We start from the raw sequence: 12,865 nt of genomic DNA, 5'->3' as shown, positions 1-12,865 counted from the left end.
CTGTCCCTGCCCACTGCTCACACTGGATCATTGTCCCTGCCCACTGCTCACACTCACTCATTGTCCCTGCCCACTGCTCACACCCACTCACTGTCCCTGACCATAGCTCACACTGACTCACTGTCCCTGCCCACTGCTCACACTCACTCACTGTCCCTGACCATAGCTCACACTGACTCACTGTCCGTGCCCAATGCTCACACTGACTCTCTGTCCCTGTCCATAGCTCACACTCACTCACTGTCCCAGCCCACTGCACACACTCACTGTCTCTGCGCATAGCTCACACTGACTCAGTATTCCTGCCCATTGCTCACACTGACTCACTGTCCCTGCGCACTGCTCACACTGACTCACTATCCCCGCACATAGCTCACACTGACTCACTGTCCCTGCCCACTGCTCACACTTACTCACTGTCCCTGCCCACTGCTCACACTCACTCACTGAACCTTCCCACGGCTCACACTCACACACTGTCCCTGCCCACTGCTCACACTGACTCACTGTCCCTGCACATACCTCACACTCACTCACTGTCCGTGCCCACTGCTCACACTCACTCACTGTCCCTGCCCACAGCTCACACTGGCTCATTGTCCCTGACCAAAGCTCACACTCACTCATTGTCCCTGCCCACTGCTCACACTTACTCACTGTCCCTGCCCACTGATCACACTCACTCACTGTCCCTGCCCACTGCTCACACCCACTCACTGTCCCTGCCCACTGCTCACACTGACTCACTGTCCAAAGCCCACTGCTCACACTCACTCACTGTCCCTGCCCACTGCTCACACTGACTCACTGTCCCTGCCCCTACCTCACACTCACTCACTGTCCGTGCCCCTTGCTCACCCTCACTCACTGTCCCTGCCCACTGCTCACACTGACTCACTGTCCTTGCCCATAGCTTACACTGACACACTATTCCTGCCTACTAGCTCACACTGACTCACTATTCCTGCCCACTGCTCACACTGACTCACTGTCCGTGCCCACTGCTCACACTCACTCACTCTCCCTGCCCACTGCTCACACTCACTCACTCTCCCTGACCATAGCTCACACTGACTCACTGTCCCTGCCCAGTGCTCACACTGACTCACTGTCCCTGCCCAAAGCTCACACTGACTCACTGTCCCTGCCCATACCTCACACTCACTCACTGACCCTGCCCACTGTCCACACTCACTCACTGTCCCTGCCCACTGCTCACACTGACTCACTGTCCCTGTCCATACCTCACACTGACTCACTGTCCCGGCCCACTGCTCACACTCACCGTCCCAGCGCATAGCTCACACTGACTCAGTATTCCTGCCCACCGCTCACAGTGACTCACTGTCCCTGCTCACTGCTCACACTGACTCACTGTCCCTGCCCATAGCTCACACTGACTCACTGTCCCTGCCCACTGCTCACACTGACTCATTGTCCCTGCCCATAGCTCACACTGACTCACTGTCCCTGCCCACTGCTCACACTGACTCCCTGTACCTGCCCACTGCTCACACACACTCACTGTCCCTGCCCATATCTCGCACTAACTGTCCCTGCCCACTGCTCACACTGACTCACTGTCGTTGCCCACTGCTCACACTCACTCACTGTCTCTGCCCATATCTCACACTGACTAACTGTCTCTGCCCAATGCTCACACTGACTCGCTGTCCCTGACCATACCTCACACTGACTCACTGTCCCTGCCCACTGCTCACACTGACTCACTGTCCCTGTCCACTGCTCACACTGACTCACTTTCCCTGACCACTAGCTCACACTGACTCACTGTCCCTGCTCACTAGCTCACACTGACTCACTATTCCTGCCCACTGCTCACACTGACTAACTGTCCATGCCCACTGCTCACACTGACTCACTATTCCTGCCCACTGCTCACACTGACTCACTGTCCCTGCCATAGCTCACACTGACTCACTGTCCCTGCCCCTAGCTTACACTGACTCACTGTCCCAGCCCACTGCACACACTCACTGTCCCTGCCCACTGCTCACACTGACTCAGTATTCCTGCCCACTGCTCACACTGACTCACTGTCCCTGCCCACTGCTCACACTGACTCACTGTCCCTGCCCATACCTCACACTGACTCACTGTTCCTGCCCAATGCTCACACTGACTCACTCTCCCTGCCCATACCTCACACTCACTCACTGTCCGTGCCCACTGCTCACACTCACTCACTGTCCCTGCCCACTGATCACACCCACTCACTGTCCCTGCCCACTGCTCACACTGACTCACTGTCCAAAGCCCACTGCTCACACTCACTCACTGTCCCTGCCCACTGCTCACACTGACTCACTGTCCCTGCCCCTACCTCACACTCACTCACTGTCCGTGCCCCTTGCTCACCCTCACTCACTGTCCCTGTCCACTGCTCACACTGACTCACTGTCCTTGCCCATAGCTTACACTGACACACTATTCCTGCCTACTAGCTCACACTGACTCACTATTCCTGCCCACTGCTCACACTGACTCACTGTTCCTGCCTACTGCTCACACTGACTCACTATCCCTGCCCACTGCTCACACAGACTCACTGTCCCTCTACATAGCTCACACTGACTCACTGTCCCAGCCCACTGCACACACTCACTGTCCCTGCCCACTGCTCACACTGACTCAGTATTCCTACCCACTGCTCACACTGACTCACTGTCCCTGCCCACTGCTCACACTGACTCACTGTCCCTGCCCATACCTCACACTGACTCACTGTTCCTGCCCACTGCTCACACAGACTCACTGTCCCGGCCCATAGCTCACACTGACTCACTGTCCCTGCCCACTGCTCACACTGACTCATGTCCCTCTACATAGCTCACACTGACTCACTGTCCCAGCCCACTGCACACACTCACTGTCCCTGCCCACTGCTCACACTGACTCAGTATTCCTGCCCACTGCTCACACTGACTCACTGTCCCTGCCCACTGCTCACACTGACTCACTGTCCCTACCCATACCTCACACTGACTCACTGTTCCTGCCCAATGCTCACACTGACTCACTCTCCCTGCCCATACCTCACACTCACTCACTGTCCCTGCCCACTGCTCACACTCACTCACTGTCTCTGCCCATATCTCACACTCACTCACTGTCCCTGCCCATAGCTCACTGTCACTCACTGTCCCTGCCCCCTAGCTCACACTGACTCACTGTCCCTGCCCACTGCTCACACTCACGTCCCTGCCCACTGCTCACACTCAGTCACTGGACCAGCCCATATCTCGCACTGACTCACTATTCCTGCCCACTGCTCACACTCACTCACTGTCCCTGCCCACTGCTCACACTGGCTCATTGTCCCTGCCCACTGCTCACACTCACTCATTGTCCCTGCCCACTGCTCACACTTACTCACTGTCCCCGCCCACTGCTCACACCCACTCACTGTCCCTGCCCACTGCTCACACTCACTGTCCCTGCCCATAGCTCACACTCACTCACTGTCCCTGCCCACTAACTCACACTGACTCGCTGTCCCTGCCCACTAGCTTACACTGACTCACTCTCCCTGTCGACTGCTCACACTGACTCAATGTCCCTTTCCATACCTCACACTGACTCACTGTCCCTGCCCACTGCTCACACTGACTCACTGTCCCTGTCCACTGCTCACACTGACTCACTTTCCCTGACCACTAGCTCACACTGACTCACTGTCCCTGCTCACTAGCTCACACTGACTCACTATTCCTGCCCACTGCTCACACTGACTAACTGTCCATGCTCACTGCTCACACTAACTCACTGTCCCTGCCCACTGCTCACAGAGACTCACTGTCCCGGCCCATAGCTCACACTGACTCACTGTCCCTCTACATAGCTCACACTGACTCACTGTCCCAGCCCACTGCACACACTCACTGTCCCTGCCCACTGCTCACACTGACTCAGTATTCCTGCCCACTGCTCACACTGACTCACTGTCCCTGCCCACTGCTCACACTGACTCACTGTCCCTGCCCATACCTCACACTGACTCACTCTCCCTGCCCATACCTCACACTCACTCACTGTCCGTGCCCACTGCTCACACTCACTCACTGTCCCTGCCCACTGCTCACACTCACTCACTGTCTCTGCCCATATCTCACACTCACTCACTGTCCCTGCCCATAGCTCACTGTCACTCACTGTCCCTGCCCCCTAGCTCACACTGACTCACTGTCCCTGCCCACTGCTCACACTCACTGTCCCTGCCCACTGCTCACACTCAGTCACTGGACCAGCCCATATCTCGCACTGACTCACTATTCCTGCCCACTGCTCACACTCACTCACTGTCCCTGCCCACTGCTCACACTGGCTCATTGTCCCTGCCCACTGCTCACACTCACTCATTGTCCCTGCCCACTGCTCACACTTACTCACTGTCCCCGCCCACTGCTCACACCCACTCACTGTCCCTGCCCACTGCTCACACTCACTGTCCCTGCCCATAGCTCACACTCACTCACTGTCCCTGCCCACTAACTCACACTGACTCACTGTCCCTGCACACTGCTCACACTGACTCACTGTCCCTGCCCACTGCTCTCACTGACTCGCTGTCCCTGCCCACTAGCTTACACTGACTCACTCTCCCTGTCGACTGCTCACACTGACTCAATGTCCCTTTCCATACCTCACACTGACTCACTGTCCCTGCCCACTGCTCACACTGACTCACTGTCCCTGTCCACTGCTCACACTGACTCACTTTCCCTGACCACTAGCTCACACTGACTCACTGTCCCTGCTCACTAGCTCACACTGACTCACTATTCCTGCCCACTGCTCACACTGACTAACTGTCCATGCTCACTGCTCACACTGACTCACTATTCCTGCCCACTGCTCACACTGACTCACTGTCCCTGCCATAGCTCACACTGACTCACTGTCCCTGCCCCTAGCTTACACTGACTCACTGTCCCAGCCCACTGCACACACTCACTGTCTCTGTCCATAGCTCACACTGACTCACTCTCCCTGCCCACTGATCACACTCACTCACTGTCCCTGCCCATAGCTCACTCTCACTCACTGTCCCTGCCCACTGCTCACACTCACTCACTCTCCCTGCCCACTGATCACACTCACTCACTGTCCCTGCCCATAGCTCACTCTCACTCACTGTCCCTGCCTCCTAGCTCACACTCACTCACTGTCCCTGCCCACTGCTCACACTCACTATCCCTGCCCGCTGCTCACACTCAGTCACTGTACCAGCCCATATCTCACACTGACTCACTATTCCTGCCCACTGCTCACACTGGATCATTGTCCCTGCCCACAGCTCACACTCACTCATTGTCCCTGCCCACTGCTCACACCCACTCACTGTCCCTGACCATAGCTCACACTGACTCACTGTCCCTGCCCACTGCTAACACTCACTCACTGTCCCTGACCATAGCTCAAACTCACTCACTGTCCCAGCCCACTGCACACACTCACTGTCTCTGCGCATAGCTCACACTGACTCAGTATTCCTGCCCATTGCTCACACTGACTCACTGTCCCTGCCCATTGCTCACACTGACTCACTGTCCCTGCGCACTGCTCACACTGACTCACTATCCCCGCACATAGCTCACACTGACTCACTGTCCCTGCCCACTGCTCACACTTACTCACTGTCCCTGCCCACGGCTCACACTCACTCACTGAACCTTCCCACGGCTCACACTCACACACTGTCCCTGCCCACTGCTCACACTCACTCACTGTCCCTGCACATACCTCACACTCACACACTGTCCGTGCCCACTGCTCACACTCACTCACTGTCCCTGCCCACAGCTCACACTGGCTCATTGTCCCTGACCAAAGCTCACACTCACTCATTGTCCCTGCCCACTGCTCACACTTACTCACTGTCCCTGCCCACTGATCACACCCACTCACTGTCCCTGCCCACTGCTCACACTGACTCACTGTCCAAAGCCCACTGCTCACACTCACTCACTGTCCCTGCCCACTGCTCACACTGACTCACTGTCCCTGCCCCTACCTCACACTCACTCACTGTCCGTGCCCATTGCTCACCCTCACTCACTGTCCCTGCCCACTGCTCACACTGACTCACTGTCCTTGCCCATAGCTTACACTGACACACTATTCCTGCCTACTAGCTCACACTGACTCACTATTCCTGCCCACTGCTCACACTGACTCACTGTCCCTGCCTACTGCTCACACTGACTCACTGTCCCTGCCCACTGCTCACACTGACTCAGTATTCCTGCCCACTGCTCACACTGACTCACTGTCCCTGCCCACAGCTCACACTCACTCACTGTCCCTGCCCACTGCTCACACAGACTCACTGTCCCGGCCCATAGCTCACACTGACTCACTGTCCCTGCACACTGCTCACATTGACTCACTGTCCCTGCCCATAGCTCACACTGACTCACTATTCCTGCCCACTGCTCACACTGACTCAATATCCCTGCCCACTGCTCACACTGACTCACTATTCCTGCCCACTGTTCACACTGACTCACTGTCCCTGCTCCCTGCTCACACCCACTCACTGTACCAGCCCATAGCTCACACTGACTAACTGTCCCTGCCCAATGCTCACACTGACTCATTGTCCCTGCCCACAGCTCACACTCACTCATTGTCCCTGCCCATAGCTCACACTGACTCACTGTCCCTGCCCACTGCTCACACCCACTCACTGTCCCTGCCCACTGCTCACACTGACTCACTGTACCTGCCCACTGCTCACACTCACTCACTGTCCCTGCCCATATCTCACACTAACTAACTGTCCCTACCCACTGCTCACACCCACTCACTAAACCTGACCATACCTCACACTGACTCACTGTCCCTGCCCACTGCTCACACTCACTCACTGTCCCTGACCATAGCTCACACTGACTCACTGTCCCTGCCCAATGCTCACACTGACTCTCTGTCCCTGTCCATAGCTCACACTCACTCACTGTTCCTGCCCACTGCTCACACTGACTCACTGTCCCTGCCCCTAGCTTACACTGACTCACTGTCCCTGCCGACTGCTCACACACACTCACTGTCGCTGCCCACTGCTCACACTGACTCACTATTCCTGCCCACTGTTCACACTGGCTCACTGTCCCTGCTCCCTGCCCACACCCACTCACTGTACCAGCCCATAGCTCACACTGACTCACTATTCCTGCCCACTGCTCACACTGACTCACTGTCCCTGCCCATAGCTCACACTGACTCACTATTCCTGCCCACTAGCTCACACTGACTCACTGTCCCTGCCCACTGCTCACACTCACTCACTGTCCCTGCCCACTGCTCACACTGGCTCATTGTCCCTGCCCACAGCTCACACTCACTCATTGTCCCTGCCCATAGCTCACACTGACTCACTGTCCCTGCCCATAGCTCACACTTACTCACTGTCCCTGCCCACTGCTCACACTCACTCACTGTCCCTGCCCACTGCTCACACTGACTCACTGTCCCTGCCCACTGCTCACACTCACGTCCCTGCCCACTGCTCACACTCAGTCACTGGACCAGCCCATATCTCGCACTGACTCACTATTCCTGCCCACTGCTCACACTCACTCACTGTCCCTGCCCACTGCTCACACTGGCTCATTGTCCCTGCCCACTGCTCACACTCACTCATTGTCCCTGCCCACTGCTCACACTTACTCACTGTCCCCGCCCACTGCTCACACCCACTCACTGTCCCTGCCCACTGCTCACACTCACTGTCCCTGCCCATAGCTCACACTCACTCACTGTCCCTGCCCACTAACTCACACTGACTCACTGTCCCTGCACACTGCTCACACTGACTCACTGTCCCTGCCCACTGCTCACACTGACTCGCTGTCCCTGCCCACTAGCTTACACTGACTCACTCTCCCTGTCGACTGCTCACACTGACTCAATGTCCCTTTCCATACCTCACACTGACTCACTGTCCCTGCCCACTGCTCACACTGACTCACTGTCCCTGTCCACTGCTCACACTGACTCACTTTCCCTGACCACTAGCTCACACTGACTCACTGTCCCTGCTCACTAGCTCACACTGACTCACTATTCCTGCCCACTGCTCACACTGACTAACTGTCCATGCCCACTGCTCACACTGACTCACTATTCCTGCCCACTGCTCACACTGACTCACTGTCCCTGCCATAGCTCACACTGACTCACTGTCCCTGCCCCTAGCTTACACTGACTCACTGTCCCAGCCCACTGCACACACTCACTGTCTCTGTCCATAGCTCACACTGACTCACTGTCCCTGCCCACTGCTCACACTCACTCACTCTCCCTGCCCACTGATCACACTCACTCACTGTCCCTGCCCATAGCTCACTCTCACTCACTGTCCCTGCCCACTGCTCACACTCACTCACTCTCCCTGCCCACTGATCACACTCACTCACTGTCCCTGCCCATAGCTCACTCTCACTCACTGTCCCTGCCCCCTAGCTCACACTCACTCACTGTCCCTGCCCACTGCTCACACTCACTATCCCTGCCCGCTGCTCACACTCAGTCACTGTACCAGCCCATATCTCGCACTGACTCACTATTCCTGCCCACTGCTCACACTCACTCACTGTCCCTGCCCACTGCTCACACTGGATCATTGTCCCTGCCCACTGCTCACACTCACTCATTGTCCCTGCCCACTGCTCACACCCACTCACTGTCCCTGACCATAGCTCACACTGACTCACTGTCCCTGCCCACTGCTCACACTCACTCACTGTCCCTGACCATAGCTCACACTGACTCACTGTCCGTGCCCAATGCTCACACTGACTCTCTGTCCCTGTCCATAGCTCACACTCACTCACTGTCCCAGCCCACTGCACACACTCACTGTCTCTGCGCATAGCTCACACTGACTCAGTATTCCTGCCCATTGCTCACACTGACTCACTGTCCCTGCCCACTGCTCACACTGACTCACTATCCCCGCACATAGCTCACACTGACTCACTGTCCCTGCCCACTGCTCACACTTACTCACTGTCCCTGCCCACTGCTCACACTCACTCACTGAACCTTCCCACGGCTCACACTCACACACTGTCCCTGCCCACTGCTCACACTGACTCACTGTCCCTGCACATACCTCACACTCACTCACTGTCCGTGCCCACTGCTCACACTCACTCACTGTCCCTGCCCACAGCTCACACTGGCTCAGTGTCCCTGACCAAAGCTCACACTCACTCATTGTCCCTGCCCACTGCTCACACTTACTCACTGTCCCTGCCCACTGATCACACCCACTCACTGTCCCTGCCCACTGCTCACACCCACTCACTGTCCCTGCCCACTGCTCACACTGACTCACTGTCCAAAGCCCACTGCTCACACTCACTCACTGTCCCTGCCCACTGCTCACACTGACTCACTGTCCCTGCCCCTACCTCACACTCACTCACTGTCCGTGCCCCTTGCTCACCCTCACTCACTGTCCCTGCCCACTGCTCACACTGACTCACTGTCCTTGCCCATAGCTTACACTGACACACTATTCCTGCCTACTAGCTCACACTGACTCACTATTCCTGCCCACTGCTCACACTGACTCACTGTCCGTGCCCACTGCTCACACTGACTCACTGTCCCTCTACATAGCTCACACTGACTCACTGTCCCAGCCCACTGCACACACTCACTGTCCCTGCCCACTGCTCACACTGACTCAGTATTCCTGCCCACTGCTCACACTGACTCACTGTCCCTGCCCATACCTCACACTGACTCACTCTCCCTGCCCATACCTCACACTCACTCACTGTCCGTGCCCACTGCTCACACTCACTCACTGTCCCTGCCCACTGCTCACACTCACTCACTGTCTCTGCCCATATCTCACACTCACTCACTGTCCCTGCCCATAGCTCACTGTCACTCACTGTCCCTGCCCCCTAGCTCACACTGACTCACTGTCCCTGCCCACTGCTCACACTCACTGTCCCTGCCTACTGCTCACACTCACTCACTGTCCCTGCCCATAGCTCACTCTCACTCACTGTCCCTGCCCCCTAGCTCACACTCACTCACTGTCCCTGCCCACTGCTCACACATACTGTCCCTGCCTACTGCTCACACTCACTCACTCTCCCTGCCCACTGATCACACTCACTCACTGTCTCTGCCCATAGCTCACTCTCACTCACTGTCCCTGCCCCCTAGCTCACACTGACTCACTGTCCCTGCCCACTGCTCACACTCACTGTCCCTGCCTACTGCTCACACTCACTCACTCTCCCTGCCCACTGATCACACTCACTCACTGTCCCTGCCCATAGCTCACTCTCACTCACTGTCCCTGCCCCCTAGCTCACACTCACTCACTGTCCCTGCCCACTGCTCACACTCACTATCCCTGCCCGCTGCTCACACTCAGTCACTGTACCAGCCCATATCTCGCACTGACTCACTATTCCTGCCCACTGCTCACACTCACTCACTGTCCCTGCCCACTGCTCACACTGGATCATTGTCCCTGCCCACAGCTCACACTCACTCACCGTCCCTGACCATAGCTCACACTGACTCACTGTCCCTGCCCACTGCTCACACTCACTCACTGTCCCTGACCATAGCTCACACTGACTCACTGTCCGTGCCCAATGCTCACACTGACTCTCTGTCCCTGTCCATAGCTCACACTCACTCACTGTCCCAGCCCACTGCACACACTCACTGTCTCTGCGCATAGCTCACACTGACTCAGTATTCCTGCCCATTGCTCACACTGACTCACTGTCCCTGCCCATTGCTCACACTGACTCACTGTCCCTGCGCACTGCTCACACTGACTCACTATCCCCGCACATAGCTCACACTGACTCACTGTCCCTGCCCACTGCTCACACTTACTCACTGTCCCTGCCCACTGCTCACACTCACTCACTGAACCTTCCCACGGATCACACTCACACACTGTCCCTGCCCACTGCTCACACTGACTCACTGTCCCTGCACATACCTCACACTCACTCACTGTCCGTGCCCACTGCTCACACTCACTCACTGTCCCTGCCCACAGCTCACACTGGCTCATTGTCCCTGACCAAAGCTCACACTCACTCATTGTCCCTGCCCACTGCTCACACTTACTCACTGTCCCTGCCCACTGATCACACCCACTCACTGTCCCTGCCCACTGCTCACACTGACTCACTGTCCAAAGCCCACTGCTCACACTCACTCACTGTCCCTGCCCACTGCTCACACTGACTCACTGTCCCTGCCCCTACCTCACACTCACTCACTGTCCGTGCCCATTGCTCACCCTCACTCACTGTCCCTGCCCACTGCTCACACTGACTCACTGTCCTTGCCCATAGCTTACACTGACACACTATTCCTGCCTACTAGCTCACACTGACTCACTATTCCTGCCCACTGCTCACACTGACTCACTGTCCCTGCCTACTAGCTCACACTGACTCACTGTCCCTGCCCACTGCTCACACTCACTATCCCTGCCCGCTGCTCACACTCAGTCACTGTACCAGCCCATATCTCGCACTGACTCACTATTCCTGCCCACTGCTCACACTCACTCACTGTCCCTGCCCACTGCTCACACTGGATCATTGTCCCTGCCCACTGCTCACACTCACTCATTGTCCCTGCCCACTGCTCACACCCACTCACTGTCCCTGACCATAGCTCACACTGACTCACTGTCCCTGCCCACTGCTCACACTCACTCACTGTCCCTGACCATAGCTCACACTGACTCACTGTCCGTGCCCAATGCTCACACTGACTCTCTGTCCCTGTCCATAGCTCACACTCACTCACTGTCCCAGCCCACTGCACACACTCACTGTCTCTGCGCATAGCTCACACTGACTCAGTATTCCTGCCCATTGCTCACACTGACTCACTGTCCCTGCCCATTGCTCACACTGACTCACTGTCCCTGCGCACTGCTCACACTGACTCACTATCCCCGCACATAGCTCACACTGACTCACTGTCCCTGCCCACTGCTCACACTTACTCACTGTCCCTGCCCACTGCTCACACTCACTCACTGAACCTTCCCACGGCTCACACTCACACACTGTCCCTGCCCACTGCTCACACTGACTCACTGTCCCTGCACATACCTCACACTCACTCACTGTCCGTGCCCACTGCTCACACTCACTCACTGTCCCTGCCCACAGCTCACACTGGCTCATTGTCCCTGACCAAAGCTCACACTCACTCATTGTCCCTGCCCACTGCTCACACTTACTCACAGTCCCTGCCCACTGCTCACACTCACTCACTGTCCCTGCCCACTGCTCACACTGACTCACTGTCCCTGCCCCTACCTCACACTCACTCACTGTCCGTGCCCATTGCTCACCCTCACTCACTGTCCCTGCCCACTGCTCACACTGACTCACTGTCCTTGCCCATAGCTTACACTGACACACTATTCCTGCCTACTAGCTCACACTGACTCACTATTCCTGCCCACTGCTCACACTGACTCACTGTTCCTGCCTACTGCTCACACTGACTCACTGTCCCTGCCTACTAGCTCACACTGACTCACTGTCCCTGCCCACTGCTCACACTGACTGTCCCTGCCCACTGCTCACACTCACTATCCCTGCCCGCTGCTCACACTCAGTCACTGTACCAGCCCATATCTCGCACTGACTCACTATTCCTGCCCACTGCTCACACTCACTCACTGTCCCTGCCCACTGCTCACACTGGATCATTGTCCCTGCCCACAGCTCACACTCACTCATTGTCCCTGCCCACTGCTCACACCCACTCACTGTCCCTGACCATAGCTCACACTGACTCACTGTCCCTGCCCACTGCTCAC

Source organism: Hemiscyllium ocellatum, chromosome 30 (genome assembly GCF_020745735.1).
Source record: "Hemiscyllium ocellatum isolate sHemOce1 chromosome 30, sHemOce1.pat.X.cur, whole genome shotgun sequence".
NCBI lineage: Eukaryota > Metazoa > Chordata > Chondrichthyes > Orectolobiformes > Hemiscylliidae > Hemiscyllium > Hemiscyllium ocellatum.
This window is presented reverse-complemented; position numbering follows the sequence as displayed.